The sequence below is a fragment of the Bubalus bubalis genome, chromosome 3 (genome assembly GCF_019923935.1).
Source record: "Bubalus bubalis isolate 160015118507 breed Murrah chromosome 3, NDDB_SH_1, whole genome shotgun sequence".
Lineage (NCBI taxonomy): Eukaryota > Metazoa > Chordata > Mammalia > Artiodactyla > Bovidae > Bubalus > Bubalus bubalis.
The window spans coordinates 98,024,711-98,039,076 of NC_059159.1; positions in this window are offsets into that span (position 1 = coordinate 98,024,711).

The window sequence follows — 14,366 nt, forward strand, 5'->3', positions numbered from 1 at the left end:
CACATTGACAAGGAAAATATAATTATCTAACTCTTAAGGATTTTTTTTAAGAATGGAAGTGTTATTATTAAACAAAAGTACTTTTTAAAGGTAGTATGTAAGTGCTGGGCCATTGTGTATGGCTTTGGAGATTATGCATGGGACAACCTTAGGCAATATTTATAAATAGACAATTGTTCACTAAATATGGCAGTTTTCTGATACATGACAATAAGGTGAGGAAGTTATTCCTTTTTCAAACATGGGCGGTCATTTGTATTATCAAAGTCAGTTTTAGAAAGGCATAAAACAGTGAATAAATAGCAAAACAATAAAATCACTAAGAAAAAAATCACTGCCAAATATTAGTTACATGTGTCACAAAGCTACATGCATATTTGGAAGGGTATTTTGATGTACAAATACATAGATAAAATCAATGCAATATGGTATAATTTTTTCATTAATATGTCATAAGTATTTTTTCATGTCATAAATAGTGAGCTGCATTATAATCTTAGTGGTTATGTCGCATGTCATCATATGCATGCAGAGGTGTATACTTCATTTGGTCAACCTCCCACTGATAGATATTTGGTTGTTTCCAACTTCTAGTAATATAAATATCCTTACACTGAACATCACTGCATGCATACATTTGCATAATTATATGATTCAGTTCAGTTCAATCACTCAGTCATGTCTGACACTTTGCGAACCCATGGACTGCAGCATGCTAGGCTTCCCTGTCCATCACCAACTCCTGGAGCTTGCTCAAACTCATGTCCATTGAGTTGGTGATGCCATCCAACCATATCATCTTCTGTCATCCCCTTCTCTCCTGCCTTCAATCTTTCCCAGCATCAGGGTCTTTTCCAATGAGTCAGTTCTTTGCATGAGGTGGCCAAAGGACTGGAGTTTCAGCTTCAGCATCAGTCCTTCCAATGAATATTCAGGACTGATTTCCTTGAGGATGGACTAGTTGGATCTCCTTGCAGTCCAAAGGGCTCTCAAGAGTCTTATCCAACACCACAGTTCAAAAGCATCAATTCTTCACCACTCAGCTTTCTTTACAGTCCAACTGTCACATCCTACATGACAACTGGAAAAGCCATAGCTTTGACTAGACAGACCTTTGTCAGCAAAGTGATGTCTCTTCTTTTTAATATGCTGCCTAGGTTTGTCATAGCTTTTCTTCCAAGGAGCAAGAGTCATTTAATTTCCTAATAAATATTTTAGGTCTAAAGTTATTTATATGGATTTCTAAGATTCCCTGTCAGTAATTTAAAATATAATGATAATAGTTTAGAAGTACTGTTTTAAGAGTCATCACCAAACTGTAACAGAGCTTATCCTGATATCAACTCGGGGATTTAGTCCTGGCTAGTTCCCCACAAAATTGAAATCTTATTCCTTATTTTTAACAATGAAGAAATGCACTTTATATTAAAACACTTTACCAAATACTTTTTGGTTCACTAAATAAAGTCAATTGTCCTGTAAACTAAAAAAGTTCATAGATCTAAAAAGTATAAATTACTATTTTATGATATTTATAACAACAGTTGCAATTATTTTTGTAAAATATTAAATAGTGATTAAACACTTGGTCTCTTCTAGGTAAACATGGATTAGGAGCATTTTACTACCTTCGAATCTTATATGTATAAATTCAGAATCTTTATTATAAGGCTTTGTAGTCATTAAACTCCATGACTTGGAAACACTAATTTAACCTGGCTGTAGTCATTTTTTTTCAGTAACATCCCTCCCTTACCATCAACATTTAAACATTATATATGAATGCTTTTTATCTTTACTGGATCACACACAATCAGGAGCATTTTAATGCTATTCAGTGGTATTTACAAAGTTTTGTGTTGACAAAGCAAAATGCTTTTTTACCCACAAAACATTTTTCTTAAGATTAAATTTTATTGTTTCCTAGCTTTCAAATATGAACATCTCTGAACATTGTTTTATTTTCCTTACAGTTACCTTTATAAGCTGTTCTTTGCTGTGAATGAATCCATCTGTGACAACAAGCTGCCATTTTCCTTTCTCTGTCGATATGTATCTATCCATGAAAATGCCTTGGCAAATTAATGCACTGGATTTTAGGGAGCTCCCTGAGCTTCCAGGTGGCTCAGTGGTAAAGAATCCACCTGCCAATGCAGGAAACATAGGAGTCATGGGTTCAGTCCCTGGATTGGGAAGATCCTCTGGAGGAGGAAATGGCAAGCCACTCCAGTATTCTTGCCTGGAAAATCTCATGGACAGAAGGGTCTGGTGGGCTACAGTCCATGGAGTATCAAAAAGAATCAGACATGACTGAGCAGTTGATCTTCCAAGAGAGTTTCCTGGTGATCTAGAGGTTAAGATTTAGTGCTTTCACCACTGTAGCCTGAGGTTAAATCCCTGGGTGGGGAACTGAGATCCCCCACACTACATGACCAGAAATAAATAAATAGAAGAAATTGAGTTTTATATTTGTTATACCACCAAAACCACAAAGCAAGAAATGATGATACATTTCTGTTGTTAGCTTCTAAATAATATACACATCCATTTTTCCCCTGAAAAATCCACTCATTTCTAAGCAGCACTGTAGGATTCTTGAACTTTTCAAATTTTATAGGCCTGATTTTAAATTGATTTTTGTTTCTGAAATAGATAATATTAATTTCACTTATCAAGAAACTCAAAGCTAACTGTTGATGTGTCATTAAAATAACTACAGAATTGGAGATCATAAACTATTTAAAAACATCTACTTCTATTTTATTGTTTAGGAATTGACAGATTAAATTTTAGAGAGTTTTTAATTATCTGAATATATTACTCATTTCTAAGGGGCTAAATCTTCATTTTCAAGGTATATACCATGTTACAGAAGGATGATAATGAAAATATTTGAATAATTATACACATTATATATATTAGATATATGCATATTATATATGTGTATATATGTAGTATATATATCATGTGTGTGAGATAAAGGGCCTTTCTTTAGAATTCATAAAGCTTCACTCACCCAGTTTTACAATAGAATCCTCTTGCAATATCTTCATAAGTGTGTTCTCATTAGATTTTTGCAGGAAACATTCCATAAATTCAAGCCCTAGTGCTCATTAATTGCTTACCTGAAAAGTGTTTTTATTCTCTACCACATTTTCCCACTAACCAGAACAATCTTGCTCACAAGTAAAAGCCCAAATTAAATGGCTCTTCTGTCATATCTCCCTTTAAAAAAATTGCACACAGAATTAATAATTTCTTTCCCTGTACTCCTTCATCACTCAGGTTCAAACATACATTCATTATTGCTAATCAAATTATAGACCTGATTTCACTTTGAGTCCTTAAAACCAAGGATTATATTTAATCCATATATGTACACCTAGCAAGTGGGTAAATGGATGAGTCATTCAAATATTCTTTGATGTAGGCCTTAATAACACATAGCCAAGAGGATAAGCACTATCTCATCTGTAGTAGCATCCCTATTTTACATATAAGGAAATTGAGACACCAAATAGCCAACTGAAAAGTTGCATGGCTTAAAACTAGAAAATGTCTGATATTAACCTTGGTCAGACTCCACATTTATTAATGTCTTTCATTACAGATTGATCTTCAGATAAATGCTCTTATTGTTAAAAATAGAAACTGCAAAAGAAACTTGAACAGTTATACAAACAGAGAGCTATGTCTTATTTCCTCTAATATAGTCTACACATATCTAACTCTGGCATAGATTCTCTTTATAGACAAAACAAATTATTTTCTATGAATAATTATTAGGGTAGCTAAATAGGAAATCCAGTCATCCTTCCCAAGGAGTGAATGAATACATTCGGCAATTCACTCGAGCTTTTTCCTTGTATATAGAGCTGAGCCCTGCAACAAGAAGCAACACAAGCACCATTCTGTTCCGAAGGGCTTTCAGACTGGATGTAAGTGGCAAGACTAACAAGCATGGAAGAACTTGAAAAAATTCACTTGTAATAATTTAAGATAGGAATTTTATTTGAGAGGGAGATAAGCAAAGGCTGTAGGTCTCAGAGAACTTTCATGGAGGAAATTATTATTATTATTATTATTTAATTTGATGGACAGGAGGGGAAAAAAGGTGTTCCTGGTAAGGCAGATGATTCAAGTGACAATCAGAGAGAAGACCTAAGTGATTTTTTTTTTTTTCTTTTACCAGTTGGAAAGAGAGTTGAAGGATGTATGTCTCTTTCCCAGTGTGAAGTGATATCACATTATATTTGATTAGTATGTATATGTTTAAAGTGTGGTGTTTTAGTTTTTTTTATATTAACTATTTCATTTTGTTGGGGGAGTGTGTAATTTCCTTGGTTCTGTCTCACTGCAGAAAAAATCTGAAGCAGCAGACCAGTGTTACAGCTCGGTTATAGCTCAGTTTTATTTGGCTAGCAAAGGAAAATACATTCTCAAGGCAGGAGGGTGGGCCTAGCCAAAAGACATGAAGAGAAAAGAAGAGAGCGGCTCAACTTTGGCTCCTCTTTTTATGTTCTTTTTCTCCTCCCTCTGAGCCTGCCCTATGTAAATTGGGCTAGCCAGGAAGGTTGTTTGCTTCACCTGAAGTTTTTACTCTGGTCCTTGGACCTTCCTTTGTTTTATTTTTGTGGGCTTTTTCCTTTCTTTGTCTTTTAGCCACCGCTATTTTGGACTCCTTTTTCCTATTCTAACTACCTAACATTCCCCCTCAAGTGATGGGAGGTCCAATTTTTTGGGAGTGGGGGCATCAAGGTCTCTCTGGCTACTTTCTGCTGAGCTGGGACAATGAGGGCATTGGGCCTCCCCCTCTTGCTAATCTCAAGCCTCAGAGTCCTTATAGTGGTGAGCATCTAAGGGTGAGTGATATTTTCCTTGAATGGGTGGTTTTATACATCCTTGTTGAACCGGCACTGCATTTTGTTGCTTGTTGACCTGGGCAGAGACAAAATGGGTTTGACAATTGATGATACATGGAGCAATCATAAGCAGTATCAATATGGTGATAACAGGGATTAGTAGGGGCATTAGCCAACTCCAAATTCCCCCTCTCCAGGAGAAGGATCCCCCAAAGAGAGATTGTAGCCACTCCAAGAACTCTCCTGCTCATATTGAGATCCCATAGGATCTGAATGTTTTTTCTTGAGGACTGTGAGACTTTCTTTAACTTAGCTGGGGATATTTATGCAGAACAACATGTGTCATTCAAGATGGCTCAAGACTCTCCTTGTTCAAAGATCAGGAGATCTATCTCCTGTCTGTTTTGGAGTACAACCCCTGACAAGCTGTGTTGGCTCTTTAGAGCTATCCTGAGAAGTCTTATCCTCAGAAACTTAATTTGGGGCATGTTCACTAGAATGGCACTCATATGTAGTCCTAAATAGGCATCTGAGATCTCCCAGGGGCTCACAGGTGTATTGGGTATCCTCGTCTGTGTTCTTCCATGGTTTGACTCCTGAGTAGTGAATCTAAGAGTTGTGTCTGGTACATTGACTGCTGTGAGGGTAGAAAGTATTCCAGGATAAGGGCCCTTCCATGTGGGCTGGAGTTGAGCCTTTGGGGGTCCATCTTTCCAGACTTTAATTAGGACTTGAGTCTCTGGAGCATACAGTGGTGGCTCTTTAGAATCTTTTGGGTCTTGGTTGACACTCCACAAGTGTACATCCTTTTGGAATTGCCCAATGGCCATTGTATAAGACTGGAGGATCTGAGCCTCTGGATCTAGGAAGAGATTATTGGCATAAACAAAAGGTCTCCCAGATAGCATCTCATCAGGACAAAGACCAACCTGTTCCTTGGGGACAATATGGGTGCAGAGGAGAGCTATTGGTAAAGCCTCCTTCCATCCCAGGGAGGTCTCCTGGATTATCTTTTTTATTGCTGATTTTAAGAACTGGCTGGCTCTCTCTACTTTTCCTGAAGACTGAAGCATCCTGGGACAATGGAGATAATAAGTAATGCCTAATGCTTTAGAGACCACTTGGGTGAACTTAGAAGTAAATGAGGTACCATTGTCACTTTGTAATGACCTGAGCAGACCAAATCTCAGAATGATTTCATGGAGCAATTATTTTACCACCACCTCAGCCTTCTCAAGTCCAGGTGGGAAAGCCTTCAATCCATCCTGTGAATGTATCTATCATGACTAGTAGGTATTTATACTTTTGAGAAACTGGCATCTGTCAGTCAATCTGCCAGTCCTCTGCTGGGTAGTTCCCCTGCCATTGGATGGGCTGGGGCATCTGGGGTCTTTGAGCTCCTTGGGGGTTGTTTAATGGGCAAGTGGGATAAGGGAGACCACTTGCTATATAGTCATGTGGAGGCCTGTCCCTCTGAAGGACCTTTCTAGTGATCTTTGGAGGGCTTTCTCACCTAAATGAGTGGTGACATATAAGGAGTTAACCAACTTCCATTGGAGGGTCCCAGGAAGAAAAAGGAGTCCCTCCTTTTGGAACCACCCCCTTATGATCATCTTGAAAGCCCTCACTCTTAGCTTTAAGAGTTTCACCTTCAGTATGTGAGGAATTTCTGGCAAATTAATTGGTGGAACTAAGGTGGTAACCCCTGTTAGGTCATTGTTCTGTAATGTTGCTCTCCTAGCTGCCTGATTGGTTGTTTGGTTCCCTCATGCCCCTTCCATGCTGCCTTTGTGGTGTCCTTTACAATGGGAGACTGAAATTTCAGCAGGCAGATGGACTGCCTTCAAGAGTCTAAGGATTTGATCACCATACTTGATCGGGGACCTTCAGGTGGTCAAGTGGCCTCTTTCTTTCCAAATAGCAGCATGTGCATGTAGCACCAGAAAGGCATACTTGGAGTCAGTGTAAATGGTTACTCTCTTTGCTTTTCCCAGCTCTAAATCTTGAATCAGGCCTATGAGCTCAGCCAATTGGGCTGAAGTACCTGGGGCAAAAGTTTAGCCTCTATGGTCTCAAAATTGGAGACTACTGCATATCCAGCTATTCTTTTCCCATTCAAGACAAAGCTATTTCCATCAGTGTACCAAATTACCCCAGGATTTGTCAGAGGTTCTCCTGACAATCCCTCTTGGGGTTTTGTCCAGTAGTCCCAAGTTTCTAGGCAAGAGTGAAAGGGGAGAGAGACCTCAGAGTTAGGCAGGTGGGTAGCTGGGTTAAGAACCTCAAAAAGGGATATAGTCAGGCCTGGATTTTCCATCAGTACTACTTGATATCTGAGGATCCTTTGATAGGATATCAATAAATGACCTCTCCCATTCAGGAGTTGTTTCACTTCGTGGCTGGTAAAAATAGTTTGCCCCCAAAAGAGTGTTTTAAAGTATCTTCTATCAGCACTGCAATAGCTGCAAGATTTCGAAGGCAGGAAGGCCAGCCTCGGGCAGTTAGGTTGGGCCTCTTGGATAAGTAAGCTACAGGCTGGGGCTCAGGTCCCAACCTTTGAGTTAACACTCCCAAGGCTATTCCTTCCTTTTCATGGACATAAAGTTGGAGTGTTTTTTATGGGTCTGTCAACCTCAAGGCAGGTGCTTGAGTTAAGGCCTCTTTTAGTGTAGCCTCTGCCTTCTTGAGCTCCCCACATTAATGAGATTGAATCATCCCATCCCTTCAAGCTTTCATATAAGGGCCGGGCAATTAGACCATATTTGGGTATCCAGATTCTACAATACACAGTCCCAGGAAAGCTCACAATTGTTTTCAAGAGTTGGGGGAGGGAAACTGGAGGATTCCTTGTACTCCATCAGAGCACAGCCTCCTGGATCCGTGTGTAATCTGAACTCTCATGTAAGGGACCTTTGTCTCAACCATCTGTGCCTTAGCATGGGAGACTTTATATTCTCTCTCTGCCAAAAAGCTTTGAACCTGAATTGCATGTTGTTGGGGACTTTTCTCATCTGGAGAGCAGATTAGTAGGTCATCTACATATTGTAATATTTTCCCATGAGGTCCCAGGTCCAGATCTAGGAGATCCCAGCTAAGAGCCTGTCCAAACAGGGTGGGGTGGGGGGAGTGCTATCTCTGAACCCCTGAAGTAATACCATCCAAGTCATCTGTTGGTGTTCTTCTGCAGCCTCCTACTCGAAGGCAAAAAGATATTGGGATTTTTAGCCAGTCGTATGCAAAAGAATGCATCCTTCAGATCCAGGACTGTAAACCACTTGGCACTGGGCAGGATTTCTCCCAAGATTACACAGAGATAGGGCACGGTGGGATGGAGGGGGACTACAGCTTCATTTATAATCCGAAGATCTTGAACCATTCACCAGGTCCCGTCCTTTTTCTTTACAAGGAGGATCAGGGTGTTACACTGTAGAACTGGTCGAATTGGTGGGGTCCAATAGCCCACAGGCAAGGAATTTATTCATTAAAGGCTGTAGTCCTTCCTGAGATTCTCTTCTGTGGGGGTATTATTTCCGGTTTGGAAACTGAGTGGGATCTCAGAGAATAATGATGACTGGTTCAGCTTGTCATGGTGGGCTCATTCAGGGGTCCCCTGGTCCCACACCTGGGGGTTAATTTTGTCCTCCAATAGTTCTTGGTCCCTCCCTATTGGAGAGGGTGTAATGGGTTCCTCAGTAGTAACTGGAGGCTGTAGGGCTCTAGGGGCTGAAAAGTTTCCCATCACAAGGGTGGTCTCCAGTTTAGTAAGTATATCTCTTCCTAATAAGGGAGTAGGATACTCAGGGACAACCAGAAACTGGTGGGAAAGTATTTGTCCCTCCTAGCAACAAAGAAGTGCTCAGGTGAATCTTTTTGTAATTGTTTTTCCTGTAGCGCCCAAAATGGTACAGGTTTGAGAGAAGAAGTCTCCGGAGTAGGATGTCAGGACAGAGTAGATGGACAAGAAATTCTTGGACCTACCTGCCACATCCAGTTGCACCCATGGCTCCAGTCCCATGTTGGTTATCTGTGACAGGCGGGCTGACTGGAGTGGGCCGCTTCAGTCCTATTGACCATCGTGAGGGAAGGCTTGGCACTTGACCATGAGGCTCTTGGGTCCCGGGGGCACAGTGTCACCCAATGTCCCAACTGATGCTGTTTTTAGCAAGCCATTTTAGGAGACTTGTCATGGTTTGGACCCTTCATGGCCCAATACCCCGCCCATCTACAGATTAGGCATTTGCCTTGTGCCTTGTCCTTTAAGAACTTGGGGTTTGCCATAGGGCTTCCCTGGAGGGCAGCCAGCATCTGGGCATGACTTGTCTCTTTCCTTCTCTCCCTTTCCTGGGCCTTGGTCTCTCTCTTCTGTTCTCTGTTATGAAAGGTATAGGTAGCTGTCTGGACCGTCTCATCTAAAGAAGCAGCAGGGTCCTGCTGCTATAGCTATTGTAGCTTTATCCTGTTGTCTAATGCACACTGGGACAGAAATTTGTCCTTTAAAATCACCTGTCCCTCATAAGAGTGTAAGCCCAGATGGGTAAACTTTTGGAGGGCCTCTTTTAGCCTTTCCAGAAAGGCAATGGGGTTCTCATTGGGCTCCTGAGTTATTGCTGAGATGTGGGCATAGCTGACTACTTTTTGTGGGGCTGCTTTTAGTCTTTCCTTTACACAGATCAGAAAATTATCCCCTTCCCAGATGTTCTCAGCATCACTATAATTCCAACTAGGATCTGAGGAGGGGAGTGCAGTTTCCCCCACGAGGGATTTATTGGTTGACATGTGAAGCCCCATGGCATACCTTTGGGCTTCCTTTAAGGTCTTTACCTTCGGGCTCAAGGTCGGATAAAGTTTGACTAAATATGACCATGATGTCCTTCCATGTCAAGTCAAAGGCCAAGATAATATGTTGGAATGTATCTATATATTTGCCTGGGTCATCTGTATAGCTTCACAGGTCTTGTTTGATCTGTCTTAGTTCTAAGAGGGAGAAGGTCTTATGGACCTGGGTTGGTCCAAATTCTCCTCCAGTTTCAACTAAGGGACATACTTGAGTTGGCTTTTGTGGAGGGGGTGCTCCTGGATGTGGGAGCATGTTTGGATACAAGGAAAGAACACCGGGCAACTCAGGAGCCATGGGAGTTGAGCCCTCACTAGGGGCTTCCTTCTCTTGGTTGTCTGTGCCTAACACCATTTGCCTACTAGGCTCACTTTTAGGGCATACAACAGTCCCATACTTAAAACAGAGTCCCTTCGTATCTTTAAGTCAGAAGAAAAGTTGGATATAGGAGATCTCTGTCCATTTCCCTTGTCTTTTGCAGAATAAGTCTAGCTGCAGGATGGTATTGTAATTTAAACTCCCATCCTCAGGCCAGTGTTTCTTATCCCCCAGAGGATACCATGGCCAAGCCCTGGCACAAAAGAATTTTAAGTGACTTCTTCTTAGAGTTAGGGGATCGAACACCTTCCAGTTATCTAGGATGCATTTTAGGGCATCTGTAGGGAAGTAGATTGGTTACTTTCCATCTAAAAGACAGTGATGACAGGGAGGAAAAGAAAAAAAAACTAATAGGCCTCCTTCTATTTTACTGGTGGACTTCCTTAGGGGTGAGTCTTTCTAAAGCTTATCCTACCCAGTATTATTGCAACTTGAGAGCCAGGCACCCCAGGTCAGGTTGCAGATCTCCAGGCAGGCTAAGATGTGACAGCCTTCTGGAGATCGAATCCCCAGGCAGGTTGAGGCAGGTTGGTCTCCTGAGATTTGGGTCCTTGGGCAGGTCGAGGAATGTCGACCTCTTGAGACCCCTGGCCTGGCAGATCCCCAGCAGGTTTAGGCATGTCAACCTTCTGCAGACAGAATTCCTAGGTAGGTCGACCTGCCTCGGTCACCTGGATTGGAGTTGGGCATCCCTAAAGTCTCCAGTGTGACCAGTGCTGTGTAGGATTTAGGGGTTGTATTCTTAACTCATTGCCAGTTTGTCCAATGTGGATGGGAATACATACCATGATATAAGGCAGTCCAAGCTTGTGCCCTAAGACTGGGAACCTGGCGAAACAGACATAAGCCTTATCCTCTTGTTGCTCTAAGGGAATGTAAGTCACTGACTTCCTTCCCTAGTCCTCCATAAGAGCAGTTTAGAGTGTTTCCAATGGTAAATGTTTCATTGTCATACATCAACTGTAACTAATAACAGAAGTAATGACAAAGGAGTGTGTTGTCTGGTCTTGTTAGGGATATTAGAGTATTTTAATAATAAGTGGGGTGGAGTGATGTTGCCTATAAGGGGGCAGGGTCCTGGCTGTAGGAGTTAGTAAGTGGCTTAAGAACAAATTGATAAGAGGCAACAGACCAGATGGTCCATAAAAGTGGAGTGGAGATATGATCCAGGGGTATGTTTGTAACTTTAGGAGAAAGATGGTAAGGGTTTGGTCCCAAACGCCTGCAGGGCTAACTCCAAAAGTGGCAAACATTATCCCTGGAAGCCCAATTGCTCTTGAAGGCATGCCACCAACAGATGGACTTCTAGCAGGCATTGTGTGCCTATCACCCACCATAGCAGGTTCACTAAGTGATGCTGTTGTTGCACATGTTGTAGGAAACATGGGAGATGAAGGCCTGAATCTCTAGAGAGATTGAATATTATACAATATTTCCCTCCCAAGGGCCAGCTACTTTCTGGTTGTCCTTCCAGAAGATTGTAGAGGCAACACTATGGGCCTGGATGGGGCTCAGGAAAAGAGCATGAAATAGGAGCAAAGGGGGCAGGGCACAACTTTTGAAAGAGTGACATAGCCCAAGGGCATAACCCAAACCAATTAAAATCAAAGGGGTCCAAGATGACAAATCAAATCCAGCCAAACCTTAATCATCAATCTGCAAGCTAAATGACATACCCAAAGGTGCCAGAACAGTTCCAAGGCACTGTCAAAAGACCAAGGAGTGGGTACTTCCCTTATTGTTGAAATGATCCTCCCACTCATTAGCATATGAAATCACCCAGCTCTGGAAAACTAACCACACCACATTCCATGGCCACTACACTCACCCTCTGTGATGGCCCGCACTCTTGGAATGTGCTTCTCTTTGAATCTGAACAAATCTACCTCTTACCTATTACTGTGTCTCTCACTGAATTTTTTTCCATGAGACATCAAGAACCTGAGCTTCATTAGGTCCTAAAACCAGGCACCATGGGTTTTGGCAGGGCCCAAGTCCCAGTTAGATACAACTGAGTGACAAGGAATAGCACAGAGTCCCTGCCATGTGGGTTTGAATCCCAATCTTAGGTAAACAGTTTCAAACACAACTTTCAGAAATGGAAAGATGATGACCTGCCCAATACTTTGTAAACAGTGGCTTAGATGGAGAGAGAGCTGAAGGATGGGAGGAAAAAGCAGTGGGAAAAATGAGGAATCCCCTTTATAACCTGCTGGAAAATCTGCTAAATACCTGACCCGTGCCCACAATTTTCATTGGTCTGATCCTTGGCACCAAAGAAATTAAGGACAGAGGACCCTCACCCGCTTGGGCAATGGCTACTAGGGCACAGCAGACAGTGGAGCTTTGGGACACACTGGGGAGTAGCTCCTGCAAGGGTCCCTCAATTGTACCCACTGCCACTCGCCTGTTTGCAGGGGGTTCAAGGAAACAAGAAATGAGAGATTGTAAAGCAATTAAGATTCTGTTAGCCATATGTCCTTCCAGCCATAGGGCCAAGGACCTCCTGCTTTAACTGGAGGTCTTCTGGAATCCAAGACTGAGCCATGTGAGCTTTTCGTCGTGTCTGTTTTTTCTGTCCCAGTTTCCAGCACGCTGGGCTTCTTGTCACTGCCATTGCATTGGGTTTTCTTCACGTTCAGCTTCCACTGCAGGAGCTTTCACTGAGCTGGGCTTCTGCTGTGCTTCGCCTCCATAAGGTGGAGGCCAAGCTGAGGTTGTGTCAGCCAGGTTAAATCTGAGAAATGACACCAAAGATGTTGGAGGAGTGTTTAATTTCCTCAGTTTTGTCTCACTGCAGCAAAAATTTGAAGCAGCGGACCAGTGTTACAGCTCAGTTACAGTTCTGTTTTATTTGGCAAGAAAGGGAAAATACATCCTTGAGGCAGGAGGATGGGCCGACCCAAAAACAAAAGAAGAGACCGTTCAATTTTGGCTCTTCTTTTTGGTTCTTCTCCACTCCCTGAGCCTGCCCTATATAAATTAGGCTAGCCAGGAGGGCTGCTTGCTTCACCTGAGGTTCTCACTTCAGTCCTCAGACCTTCCTTTGTTCTCTTTTCTCGGGCACTTTCCTTTCTTTGTCTTTTAGCCACAGCTATTTTTGACTCCTTTTTCCTATTGTAACTACCTAACAGTTTAATCCCCACAAAATTTCTGAAGAGTGGACAAGGCTGACATTGTTGTTCCATTTTGCAGATGAGGAAATGAGTTTTGCACAGGTTAAACGACTTTCTAAATTCAGCTGTTTTCTAAGATAGAAAAACATATTATATGGGAGAAGGCAATGGCAATCTAAGAGAAGCATATTATATAGCACTATACATATATGTCACTTTCAGATAGTTTCATGTGCTTTTAATCAAGTTTTGTAGTTAGTATAATTTTTTTATCCAATTTTCCCTCAGGATTCTTTTTTTTTTTCTCCCTCTGTTAGTCTCTAATAGCAAACCACTTGTGATGTCTAATTAGAAAGCATGAGCTTGATTTTTCCAGGAATGGAGGTATCAAAGCTTAATGGCGTCCTTCTTATTAAAAACACACAGCTGTTTTTCCAGAGATCCAAAATAAGTATGTTTTTGGTAGGATACAAACCTCTGAGGTTTTTACTTGAATGTGCTGTTTGCATGTAAAATTGGGATTGATTTTAACATAATGGAAAATTATTGATGTCTGTGGAGTGAATCTATATCAATCTGAATTTACATTAGCTCAGACTTTACGATTAAAACTTTAATTTTACCAAGCAGATTAGCATCCCATTAAAATTTTTGTATGTGACAGCTTTCCCTAAATGCCTTCAAAATGACAGTGCTTTTTATGGTTGAAACAAGTGCTACTTGAAAATGGCTGTCTCAGTTTCCCCCACAAAAGAGGGTAATAGACCCATGTATCCCCAAATCGAAGATTATTCTTGGTAGCTGTAGAGCATGTCAGATTTTTACTCATTTACTTGTGTTCTGATTTTACTTCATGTAAATAAGTTGTTGTGGAAACCCATATTAATTCTCAATGAAGGGGAAAAGACAGGGAATTGAAAAGGCAGCAAACAAAGTACTGTATTGTATTTTTGGAACAATCTTTTTTTTTAAGTAAATATTTTCCCAGAGAATATCTGAAACGTATGAGACAAAAAATACATAGAGTAATGAGCACAGGATTTGTATGAATTCAAACTGGTTCAGGGCTTTGTTCTGCTGCTTACTATGTGACTTTGAAAAGTCACTGGACTAATCAGGATATGAGTCTTCATAGTTATCAAGTGGGAAGGACTACAGTAGGTTGAAGGAATGAGA